The sequence below is a fragment of the Girardinichthys multiradiatus genome, chromosome Y (assembly GCF_021462225.1).
Source record: "Girardinichthys multiradiatus isolate DD_20200921_A chromosome Y, DD_fGirMul_XY1, whole genome shotgun sequence".
Lineage (NCBI taxonomy): Eukaryota > Metazoa > Chordata > Actinopteri > Cyprinodontiformes > Goodeidae > Girardinichthys > Girardinichthys multiradiatus.
This window is the reverse complement of record NC_061818.1, coordinates 19,578,087-19,589,605: the sequence shown is the minus strand read 5'-3', so window position 1 is coordinate 19,589,605 and position 11,519 is coordinate 19,578,087. Positions and strand designations below refer to the sequence as shown.

The window sequence follows — 11,519 nt, the reverse complement described above, 5'->3', positions numbered from 1 at the left end:
AATGTTTTCCTCTTAGCCATTCTTGGGTGTTTTTAGCTGTGTGGTTTGGGTCATTATCCTGTTGCAAGACCTATGACCTGCGACTGAGACCAATCTTTCTGACACTGGGCAGCACATTTCTCTCTAGAATCCCTTGATAGTCTTGAGATTTCATTATACCTGCACAGATTCAAGACACCCTGTGCCAGATGCAGCAAAGCAGCCCCAGAACATAACAGAGCCTCCTCCATGTTTCACAGTAGGGACAGTGTTCTTTTCTTCATATGCTTCATTTTTCCGTCTGCGAACACAGAGCTGATGTGGCTTGCCAAAAAGTTCAATTTTTGTCTCATCTGTCCATAGGACATTCTCCCAGAAGCTTTGTGGTTTGTCAACATGTAGTTTGGCAAATTCCAGTCTGGCTATTTGATGATTTGTTTTCAACAATGGTGTTCTCCTTGGTCGTCTCCCATTAAGTCCACTTTGCCGCAAACAACGCCGTATGGTGCAATCTGACACTGATGTTCCTTGAGCTTGAAGTTCACCTTTAATCTCTTCAGAAGTTTTTCTGGGCTCCTTTGTTACCGTTCGTATTATCCGTCTCTTTGTTTTGTTATCAATTTTCCTCCTGCAGCCACGTCCAGGGAGGTTGGCTACAGTCCCATGGATCTTAAATTTCTGAATAATATGTGCAACTGTAGTCTCAGGAACATGAAGCTGCTCGGAGATGGTCTAATAACCTTTAACTTTAACATGCTTGTCCATAATTTTATTTCTAATCTTCTGAGGCAACTCTTTCCTTCACTTCCTCTGGTCCATGTTAAGTGTGGTACACACCATGTCACCAAACAGCACAGTGACTACCTGTAGCCCTATATATAGGCCCACTGACGGATTACAAGAATGTAGACACCTGTGATGCTAATTAATGGACACACCTTGATTTAACATGTCCCTTTGGTCACATTATTTTCAGGCGTACCATCATTTTTGTCCAAGCCTATATTATTTTTTTAAATAATTCTGTTGAAGCATGTTTGAAAAGCAATGTCTGACTTTCATTTATTCGTTTTAATAAAATTTTTATTCATTATTACCTTTGTCAGATTCAAGTTATTTCTGTGACCATTGTGGGTTTTTTTTTCATTAACCGAGGGGTACCAACAATTTTGTCCACGTGTGTAGTATTTCGTGGGGACGATTTATTATTTCGAATTATTATTATTTTTTTTCCCCATGTCAGTTCCCGTGCGCTGTATTTTTAAGTATTTTTTTAAATATATTTTTGCACCATATTTGGTCAAATAAAACAAGCAGAGCATATCAGCACAAACATTTCAAACCAACTATATAGCGTGCTGGTGGAGGGGTGATGATTTGAGCTTTTCCGCAGCCACAGGAAATGTGCATCTTGCAGTCTTTGAGTTAAGCACAAATACCTTGGCACACAAAAGTATGCAAAGGTAAAATGTAAGACGTCCCGACTGACAGCAATCATTCACACTCGTGCAAAGTGCTCGCTCAAAGTGTCCATAGCATTGAAACTGACAAGTATTTATTGTTGTGCTGAAGGTAGAGCATTAAGAGCTAGTAACATTTAATCTTTATTTAAAGGATTGCAAAACCCACTTGAAATTTAACCATCATTGATTTGATTTAAAATCTATATGCGAAGAATGTCACCATATTTACAAATTTAGGCCAGCAAATATACTCTATTTGATTAAAAAGTGAGAAAAGGATTAAATTGTTTGTTTTTATATCACTCTTTTGCAAGTTTCCTGCTTAACTGAAACTGGGTAAGACTTTCTCTAGTAACAGATATGAAGACACAGGAAAAAGCTGACAGGAAAGATACAAACTGTGGTTATAACTGTGGTTTAATTAACTGTGGTTATACACCGGGTGTTTAGAATAGAAACAAAAAGAAGACTTTAAAATCCCCTCTATCATATCTTCTATTTTCTTTGGGTATGTAATTGTGTGTCCTGTATATGTATATTTGAAAAGCTTTGAAGTTATATGCTTCTCTTTTTATTGTGGTCTCACCCTGGTCACATGGGAGGAGAAAAAAAAAATAGGGCGGAACCATACATAGTTCCAGTAAATCACATCTGTTAGAGGAAGAGTTAGATGCTTCTATCAGTTTTACAGCTAATATTTATTCTGCGATTTGCTGCACGTCATTATCCTTCAGGACTAGTAAGACTGAACAGTAAACAGTTTATCCTTGTCTTTTGTTGCTGTTTTATAAATTAACTTCACTGGTGAGTTAAACTTATTTTTTATTTCTACTCACATAATATTGAGCTGCTACTGCCATATTTTTAATTTTGGGTATCTCCTGAGCCAGACAAGGTGAGGCAGATACATTGCTCTACCGAAAGGGCCTGCTTCATGAAGGGATTGCTCATGTTTTTCTAATTGATTTAGGATATATTTACAATGAGATATAAAAAGGCTTTATAGCAATAGAGTAGACCTGTCTACAATGAGCATAATTGACCAGGAAACAGGGCAGTGCTACCAAGAAAGCACTGAGCCACTGTTCATTGGATAAACAACCTCAGGAAAGCTGGGAAAAGTGCTCTGAGCAATGAAAACCTATAACACTGAGCCTTTCCAACTAAGTAAATGACTGACAGGATAAATTACTTCCTTATTGTTGCTGAATATTGCATTCAATGTTTTTTGCATTTTGTGCAACTTTGTCGCTCTTCTCTAGTCATTTTCAGCTCATATTATAATAAAGATTAAGCATTTGCAGAGAAAATTTGTTATTTGAAGTAGTGTTAGATCATAGTAGTAAAATAAAATTTACGTATAACTAATGGTTCAAAATTATTTCAAATACACAGGTAAAATTGTTTTCAAGTGAACTTTTGTAATAAAAAGATGTGAAGGTTGCACAATTTAGGAGTTGGTATGTAATTAAATGTATATTCAAAAAAAATTTAATTCACTACAAGTTATTGCACAGGAGTAGTAATTTTGTATTGGCCATAAAAAAATCAAAACATTTGAACATAACCAGTTCAAACAGGTAGAAAATTAATACTAAGCTTCGTCTGCCATCAACATATAAGTTGGTACCTCTTTTTTGGGGAACAGTGCACAGAAATAGCAAAACCACCAAAGTGATATAATTATACAACAAACAACTGTATAGATTTTTAAGTCAGTCAACGTATTCTCACTGTCTTGTTTGTTTTGAACTTGCTTGCGGTTGATTTGAGGTGAAGTTGCTGAATTTGAAAGTAGCTCTCCATTTTCATTATTCTGTGTGTTTGTACAATGCAATAGTACCATTCCCAGCAAAATAGCCCCACATCACTATGCTGCCACCACCATGCTTGAGAGTTGTTCTTAGATTTTTTTTCAATTTGAAAAAATACCTCTTGTCACTGGAGCCAAATATCTTTAACTTGTCTCCAGATGACATTTGGCTTGTCCATGTAGGCAGCTGTGAAAGTAGTGGAGTTTGAAGGTGTCGGATTTAAAGCAAGGATTTCTTTCTTGGTTGGCCCTCTCGCAGTCCGTGGTGTCTCAGTATTTTCCAGTTTAGGGCGATTAATGTTTTTTGAGAACATCCCAATCAATTTCCTTGTTTAATATGATGGCGACAGTTTGTGTCAGGTGGCTGTACAACTGGATGTTCTAACAGGATACCAAATCTCATACACACATAAAAACTGGTTTTAGATTGGTTAAAGCAGGCTAAAATTAACCTTTCTGAATGCTCTTCAGCTCAATACTGTTAAAAATCTGTGGACTGTCATTAAATGCCAGATTTGTACCTTGAAAAAAGCTAAAAAAAAGTTCCCTAATTCTGACTAGCAGAGTGGTCAAACATTCAGACAGAATTATGTGAGAAGGTTCTTGATTGCTACAAATTGGATGTGTTGCAGTTAATTTTGCTAAATGACACTTAGATGATATTGAGTGTGTGTAGACCTTTGACTGGAACTGCACTACAGACAGAAAACAAGAGCAAAAATGTCTGATAAAAATTAAATTATATAATTTCAGCATTGTAATGTTTTCTATGTTGCATGCACATGAGGATGGTGATAATAAACCATAAATCGCGATACAGAGAGGGGGTAATGGGGTGCTCCTTTGTACTTGTCAGCTGGATTTTCTTACGTTCAAGTTGGAAAACTGAATTGAAGTTAGTAAATGTATTTGTTACTGGGGTAGTTTTTGTGCATAAAGGGGTAGAACACACATTTATCAATTTCTTTGCCTTTATTTGAGTTAAAGAGCAATTTACCTGGCAAAGATAAAACCTCAGGTTTCCTTTAGTTCCTCCAACTCTTACTTAAGACCAACAATAGAAGGCAATAGTTGAACATGGGGGTTTTGTTAGGCCAAGGAGATTCTGTTACAGAAATGTCAGTGGCGCAACTTGCTTTGTTGCATAATGCTTCCGTGTAATTTCAGTAAAATCCAATGGTCGGTTCTTGTCTAGTATGTTTTATTTAAAGACAAAGTAAGACAGTAAATGCTGGTTTGGTCCAGCAGGTTGTTCCCTTCAAAAACATGGAAGCTTAGCCTCACATCATTGGAATATAGATGAACACTATATAATCAGTATATGTCCTATACATTAATAAATGTTCCCTTTTTGAAAATGGGGCATCCCTTGCATTTTCTTAAAGGGAGGAGCTCGTCCAAGCACCTTTCATGCAAGAACTGTCACTGGTCCTAAATATTTCATATCTGTCCACGTTACCAAGTTTAGAGGAGCACAATTATGATCTGTGTTTTTAGATTAAATGTGTTCAAGCAGAAAACATCTAAAACATGAGACCTGAAAGGTTTTTGACTTCACATTTCCCACTTCAGTTTAAAGGTCAAGGGAATTGGTGATTTCAGATAAACCTCGTAATGGGGATAAGTAACTTGTCAAGAGTTTGTCCGGTGTATCTTTCAACAGCAGGGCAGCTAGAATCCCAGTTCCCTGCATCTGTTTGCAGAAAAAAAAACTGAAGTGAAAAGAACAGTTTTTGTGTCAACTCTGAAGCAAGGTTATTGGAGTTAAATCTGCTTTCACATTAAAAGCTAAGTGGGGTATGTGGGTTGTGAGGAAAGAAGATGTGGTTGAAAAGTTTTTTTTCCACCAATTTGGTCAGTGAACGTGCTATGTTTTTTTTTCCCCCACCATAGTTCGTCAGTTCAGGGTATCTTCAAATGCAGTTGTCACAAAACATGAAATGCCCCTTTTAGTCAGAGGTGAAACAATTCAGTAGGATCTGGTTTGCATTTTATAAAGCATGTTCTCTCACTTCTTCTACATAGTTGTTGTTGTGAGTCTTTAAACAGGGGGTAGTGCTCATTTATTTCAAATGCAAGTCAGAAAAAAAGCAAAACAAAGCAGTTTCAATGGCATCAGAGGATTTTCACAAATCATTAATGTTAAAATGAGTTTGCTTTCATGTGTTTGCTCTTCCTGTACAACACCAGAAAGGTGTCATCATCCTCAAGTGTTAGTTGTTTGAGTTTTGGAATTCTTAATATATCTCTCTTTCTTCATTTTCCTTTTGCTTATATTCCCTTAGTGTTGCCATTTTAATTCCTTCACTCTCATTCTCACCTGATTGCTCTCACTGGCTTGCCATGCCTTTTTCCTCATTTACCCCTCTATTTCATCTTTGGTTTTCATCTCTCAGTGCTGGTTCCTCTGTATACCTCCATGTCCTCTGTTCTGCTCGTGTTCCACGTTTTGTTTTTCCAGGGCCTGTGTGTAAGTTTTTCTTTGGATCCATAAGCAGGAAAAGTGTAAATAATTATATTAAATTTAAGTTTTTACCAACCTGCATCTGGCTGAGAGTTGTTGATTTACAAATGCTTGATTCATTTACAATAATTACTAAGCAATGACTAACAAACCTGCTTTTCTTTTGTTATTAAATTAATCAGGTAAACAAATTTCAATAACTGTACAAAATAAAAAAAATGTTTTTAGTAAAAATTGTATTATTGGAATTAAAAAAAACAGATAATCAGTCTACAAGTACATGGAATTGATACATTGATTGTTTAATCATAAATAAATATTTATATAAAGTAGAAGATGCGTAGACAGTTGAATAGACGATGGCTAAACAAGAGGATTCCATCTGTAACTGTGGTCTCTTCTCCTGCCGATACACCAACAGATAACAGGTAGTGGGAAATGACAGAGTGGATGGGTGGGATAAGGCAGCTGTTGGTGGGGAAATCCCACTACAACCACCCCATTAGCTTAGTTTAGCTTAGCTTAGCTTAGCTTATCTTAGCAGCCAGACTGATCTGTAAGCGAAACTCTGCTGCTCCATAAACTCAGAGCATTTCAAAGTAGGCTAAATCCTTACGAACTGACTGCATAGATGAAGTTTTGAAGTCTACTTTCTTGCTTAAAAACATCTTAAAATTACTTTTTGTGACAAATAATGGTAATAAAATTATAAATATGTACATTGACCTTCTCTATTACTGCTTCTGGTGGTGCAATGCCTTGTTGCACATAACCATGCCCCTCCTGGGGTAACCTGAAAAGTCCAACCCCGGAGCAGGATCAATTACCAGTGAAAATAGGGTCTCGGACAAGTGAAATTACCCAGGTAAATTTGTATCAAAATTTCCAAAGCCCAAGGCTTTTCAAAAGCAATGGAAACAGAGTGTCATGATGTAGGGTTGTTTGGTTTTTGGTTTCGGGGTTTTTCCTTATGTTTTTCACTGTTCAAGTTTTGAATCATGTTTCTGTTTATTTTCCTGGTCATGCTTTTGTTTTGTCGTCTTGTTCATGTTTTGTCAAGTTTGGTTTTCGGACCTGGTTATGCTTTTGCTTCATGTTTTTCTAGTTTGTGTTCAAGAGTCTCTGTTTTGCTCCAGTCACGTTTTGTTCTGTTAATTAAGTTTATCCAGTTTACCTGCTCCAAACTAATCTGTCTCCTAGGTCCACCTGGTTTTCACGCCATATATTCACACTTGTTCTGTTAGTCTTTGCGGAAACATCTTTCACTCTCATGCTCATGTCTAGCTCTCATGTCTAGCTCTCATGTCTTGTTCTCTAACCAAGTCTTGTTTTTTTTTTTTGATCTTGCCATGTCTGTCTTGCCTGCCCGTTTGTTTTGTTCCTGCCTCCTGCTAAGTGTGAGTTTTTGTAATTAAACCTTTTTTTTCACTTACCATCACGCTGCCTGCTCGTCTGCATTCTGGGGTCCAATTCCAAGTAAACTGTGACACAACCGTGACACAAAGCTTTTAAATCCTTTAAATTATTATGTGGCTCCCAAGCTCCTGTGTGCGCTTTGCTCCTGCAAATACCCTATCAAACATGACAGAAGGAACCAGCCAACTGGACCAATCAGATAATCATTCAGGGAGCTTCACAGAGGTGCACCAATGGATCCAGTAGCAGTTGGAGGAGCCAAAGACCTTATATGATGATATAGAGATCTTACCTTCTCCACTGCCTTATTGAGAAGATAGAGTGTTATCTATCCTTTTGGGGATACAAGCTGGTGCTCGTGCCTCTATGGTACAGCCTGCAGCAAAACTGCTCCTCTCTCGCCTTGCAACCCAGCCCAGCAGTCCGACGCTGCTGCCTAAACCTTTGCTCATTGCCTCGCACTTTCTCCGCCAGGGTCAGCAGGGTTCCACTTCATAGCTACAGGAGAGAACGACAATGTTGAGACGCCTCCGCTTTTGCAAAGAGTCTGACTGATGCCTCATCTCGTCTTCTGAACGGTCCTCTTCCTGCCCTGGCGTCTTCATCCTTGTCTCAGGCTTCTAGGTTCCAAGCTAGCTCCTCATCACAGGCCACTACTCAGTTTTTCCAAGCCCAGAATTCTCCGCTGCCCACCGCTGCTCCTTTAGCGCCCTTCAGTGGGCAATAGCAGAAAATAAGTTTTTCAGCTTCCTCTGTGCAGCCTATAGCGGCAGCAATAAGGCCCGCTTCAAGTCTTCACGGTGCAGCTAAGCCCATTTCACATCGCCTCAGAACACCTGAACCTACTCCAAGTCTCCAATATAGAGCAATTCCCTCATCCACTTGTGCCATGACAACAGCGGGCCCCATGTACTCCATTGATGCAAAAACGACTTCCAAGCTTTTGACTGCACCAGCCTTAGCAGCTACAGCAGTCCTTATGTCTGCAGAATCAACAGTTCTCACATCTAATATGGTAGTTATATCAGTACATCTCTGGTCCAATGTATTTGCTTCAGAGACTCCTGCTGTTCATTCTTCATCATGATTGCTTCCATGTACTACTGTCATTCCGCTCCTGTACCACTTTCTGTTTTTCCAGTGCCTGTCTGTAAGTTTTTCTTTGTTATTAATAAATCTTCTAACTTAGCAAGCGACTCCTAAGCTCCTTTTTGTATTCTGGTCATGCAAATAAACTACCAAACATTACAAGAGGTCATAATTTCTGGTTTTAATCATTAAAGTTCTGGCAAATATATTTTGGTTTCATATATAATATTTGTTTTACAGGGGGAATTTCAGAAGATGGAAATAGGATCCCAACCACAAGATGTAACTCCACCCTATCCCGGCCCTCCCATACATTACGGCAGTGCTGGGCCTCAGCCAGAGATGTACGCTCAACCAGGCTTTTCCGCTCAACCAAGCTTTCCCACTCAACCAGCCTTCTCCACTCAACCTGGCTATCCCACTCAACCAAGCTTTCCCGCTCAACCAGCCTTCTCCACTGTGATGGAAATTCTTGCAGTAAGTATTCCACAGTGTATGACCTTTGGTTTACCTCACTCCAGTGAACATCTGTGTTAGAGGAGGAAGCTGTAAAAGTCATTATCAGAAGTTTAATGGTTAAGGCCATTTTTCAGGGTGATGCCTTTGGGAGAGTAGATGGTTGTTCCTAGGTAACCTTGTCACCTTTGAACCCGAGAAGGGTCTAGGGTCGTAAAACACAGACTCTTTGCAGTTGAGATAACACTGTCTTGTTCTGGTATAAATACTGTGTGTAAATAGCGTTCGGGGCTCTGTTTCACTGACTAACCTCAGTGTCAGGGTCTTCAAACGCTGAATGCCTTTGAATAAAACTTATTGAGACAAAGTCCGGATTTTCTCTTGTTATGAGTCAATTTCTACCCACTTTGATAAGAAAATTCCACAACAATTTTAGCGTCACGAACAGGATCTAACGTGCCAAAGGAGACCGCAGGATGGGACACGGACGCCTGGCCAGCCTGAGAGTTGTTCTCAGTCCACTTCCATTTTACGGAGGGGAGTTCTCATCCCCGCCTGCGGCTTCTGGACGATTAGATCCGAACTATTTGTCTTCAAATATATCTGGGTGAGAAGTTGCTCCGTATGATATAATGTATATTATTATTTTTATTACACATTAACCATCATCTCCTAACTAATTAATTAGGTTCCAGAGTTGCGAGAGGGAGGACATCAGCTGAGGGCCCGGTTACCCTGCAAAAGGAATTGCAGGGAGGTTTTCATTGGTAACAATGGGATAAAGCAAAACACACAATAGAATCAAAATGCTTGTAGTGATTGTTGCCTTAATAACATGTTTTTTGGATGTAGGATGACTTTTAGATTTATGTGTTTTACTATTAAAAGGTTAATGAATTAGTTTAAACTAGTTTGAAGAATTAGTTTTGCATACAGAATCATTGGTGATTTATTAGATTGAAAGTTTCCCTGGTGCCATTAAGCTAGCTGACAATTCAAGATATGCCAAAAGTAAGGAATATATTTTTGATAAAGAATCTGAGTCATGACTTTATACTTGGTGGGAATTATTTATTAGATTCAATTTGTAGGGTTTATTCATCCAAATTACATTGGATGTCCATTAATCTAATACTCATCTTTGTACAAGACAAATCAGGATGATATGTGACTAATTTCTAAGTGAGACATTGATGAACTGAATAACTAAAGTTTGTGTTTAGTTGTTAATGGAACTGAATTGCAGTTAAAAACATCTGGATTTTCTTTATGTTGCTTTCGTTAAATTCATAGTGACACATAGTTATGTCAAAATTCATTTCTTTGGTTCTAGGTTATGTGATCTTGGTTACTAAAACATTTTTGTACAAACTTTTTGCTGGATTGTCGCATGGGTTGGACCCTGCGTCAGAAGAGGGGAATGTCAGAATAAAGTAACATGGGGTTCCAAAAGTTTTAGCACTCATGGGAAAAAGGGTAGCTCATACCTCCAGTGAGGACTTAGTGACAATGCGAGAGAAACATTGTACTTTGTTTATATAAATGGTGCATAGCTCCCTAAGACCACATTCTGAAAACCTCTCTGAAATTATGGTGTTGATTTTTTGTGAAATTTTATATCTCCACAGATTAGACCATTTTTGAAATTCTTTTTTTTTTAAAACCTGGCTATATCACTCAGCCAGGCTACTCCGCTGTCCCTGTCGAATACCAGGGAGGTATGTGGTCATTTCTTAACTTTCTAGTATTCATTCATCTTCTGTACCGCTCCTCCCACAGTCCAAAAACATGACTATTAAATTGGTCTCTCTAAATTGCCCTTAGGTATGAATGAGTTGGTGCATGGTTGTTTGTCCTGTATGTCCCTGTGTTGCCCTGTGATGGATTGACAATATGTCCAGGGTGTTCCCTGCCTCTCGCCCGTAAACTGCTGGAGATAGGCACCAGGTTCCCTGTGACTCACTATGGAAGTTTCTAGTATTTCACTGCATATTCCACTTAGTTTAGGACAAAAAGTGTTAAAGTGTTGAAAACAGTGCTTGTTCAAGGAGTTTTATGTACTTTATGTTGATGATATTGTGAGACATTTTTTTCATTGTCTTGCTGAACTGTTTCTCTTATCTTGCAGGTGTTGCTTTTGCTCCGGCACCAACAAGTGAGGTAACCTGGTCTAGCTACATACTGGAAAGCATATGGATCCTATCAGCTATGTCTCAAAACAAGAGTGCAGACTTTTATAGTTTAGGTCACACAGCAAACTCACATGGTAATATGTCGTGAATTTGTTTCTGTTCAATTTGTTAGCCACAACCACTGCAATGGGTTGCTGCATGATTAAAATCTCTCACTCAGGAGAAATGGAACTGTTGGCATTAACATAAATTTTTTTCTCTTGGTTTGTTACTTACACAGTCCCATTGTAAGCACTGCGTTTAACACAGAAAATCCACAATCTCATACTGTTTGTCCATTCAAATCCATGTAAAACATTCCTTTCCTATTAGTCTGTCAGCAACAGTTTGACCCTAAGTGCATAGAGCAGTCTGAAACATTATTTCCAAATCTAATTATATGTTACATTTTCTAACTTGGACTCCTCTGTTCTTTTCTTGTTCATTAAATTCTAACAAAGACAAATAGATCAGCATGCAAAGCTGCCATTGCTCTGAGGATGGAACTATTATTGCACCTATATCCTCTGCCAGTGCAAACACTGTTTTCTCCTCAGATGAGTTAATTACTGCTTTACATGTCAATATACCAGAAATGCCTTCTATGTTTTGTTTTTCTTCCCCATAAAATACATTGTCTAACTGTTTTAGTATAACTGTATGCCTAC

At 38.4% G+C, this 11,519-nt stretch overlaps 2 long non-coding RNA genes across 2 annotated transcripts; both read left to right on the top strand.

Moving 5' to 3' along the window:
* Window positions 1–2,108: 2,108 nt before the first annotated feature.
* LOC124864102 lies at window positions 2,109–9,174 on the top strand. The gene is made up of 3 exons (XR_007037259.1): window positions 2,109–2,246; window positions 8,465–8,701; window positions 9,117–9,174. It is a non-coding gene; the product is annotated as an uncharacterized LOC124864102 (long non-coding RNA).
* Window positions 9,175–10,239: 1,065 nt separating this feature from the next.
* On the top strand, window positions 10,240–11,267 carry LOC124864101. Its single transcript, XR_007037258.1, has 2 exons — window positions 10,240–10,398; window positions 10,809–11,267. It is a non-coding gene; the product is annotated as an uncharacterized LOC124864101 (long non-coding RNA).
* The last annotated feature ends 252 nt before the right edge of the window (window positions 11,268–11,519 follow it).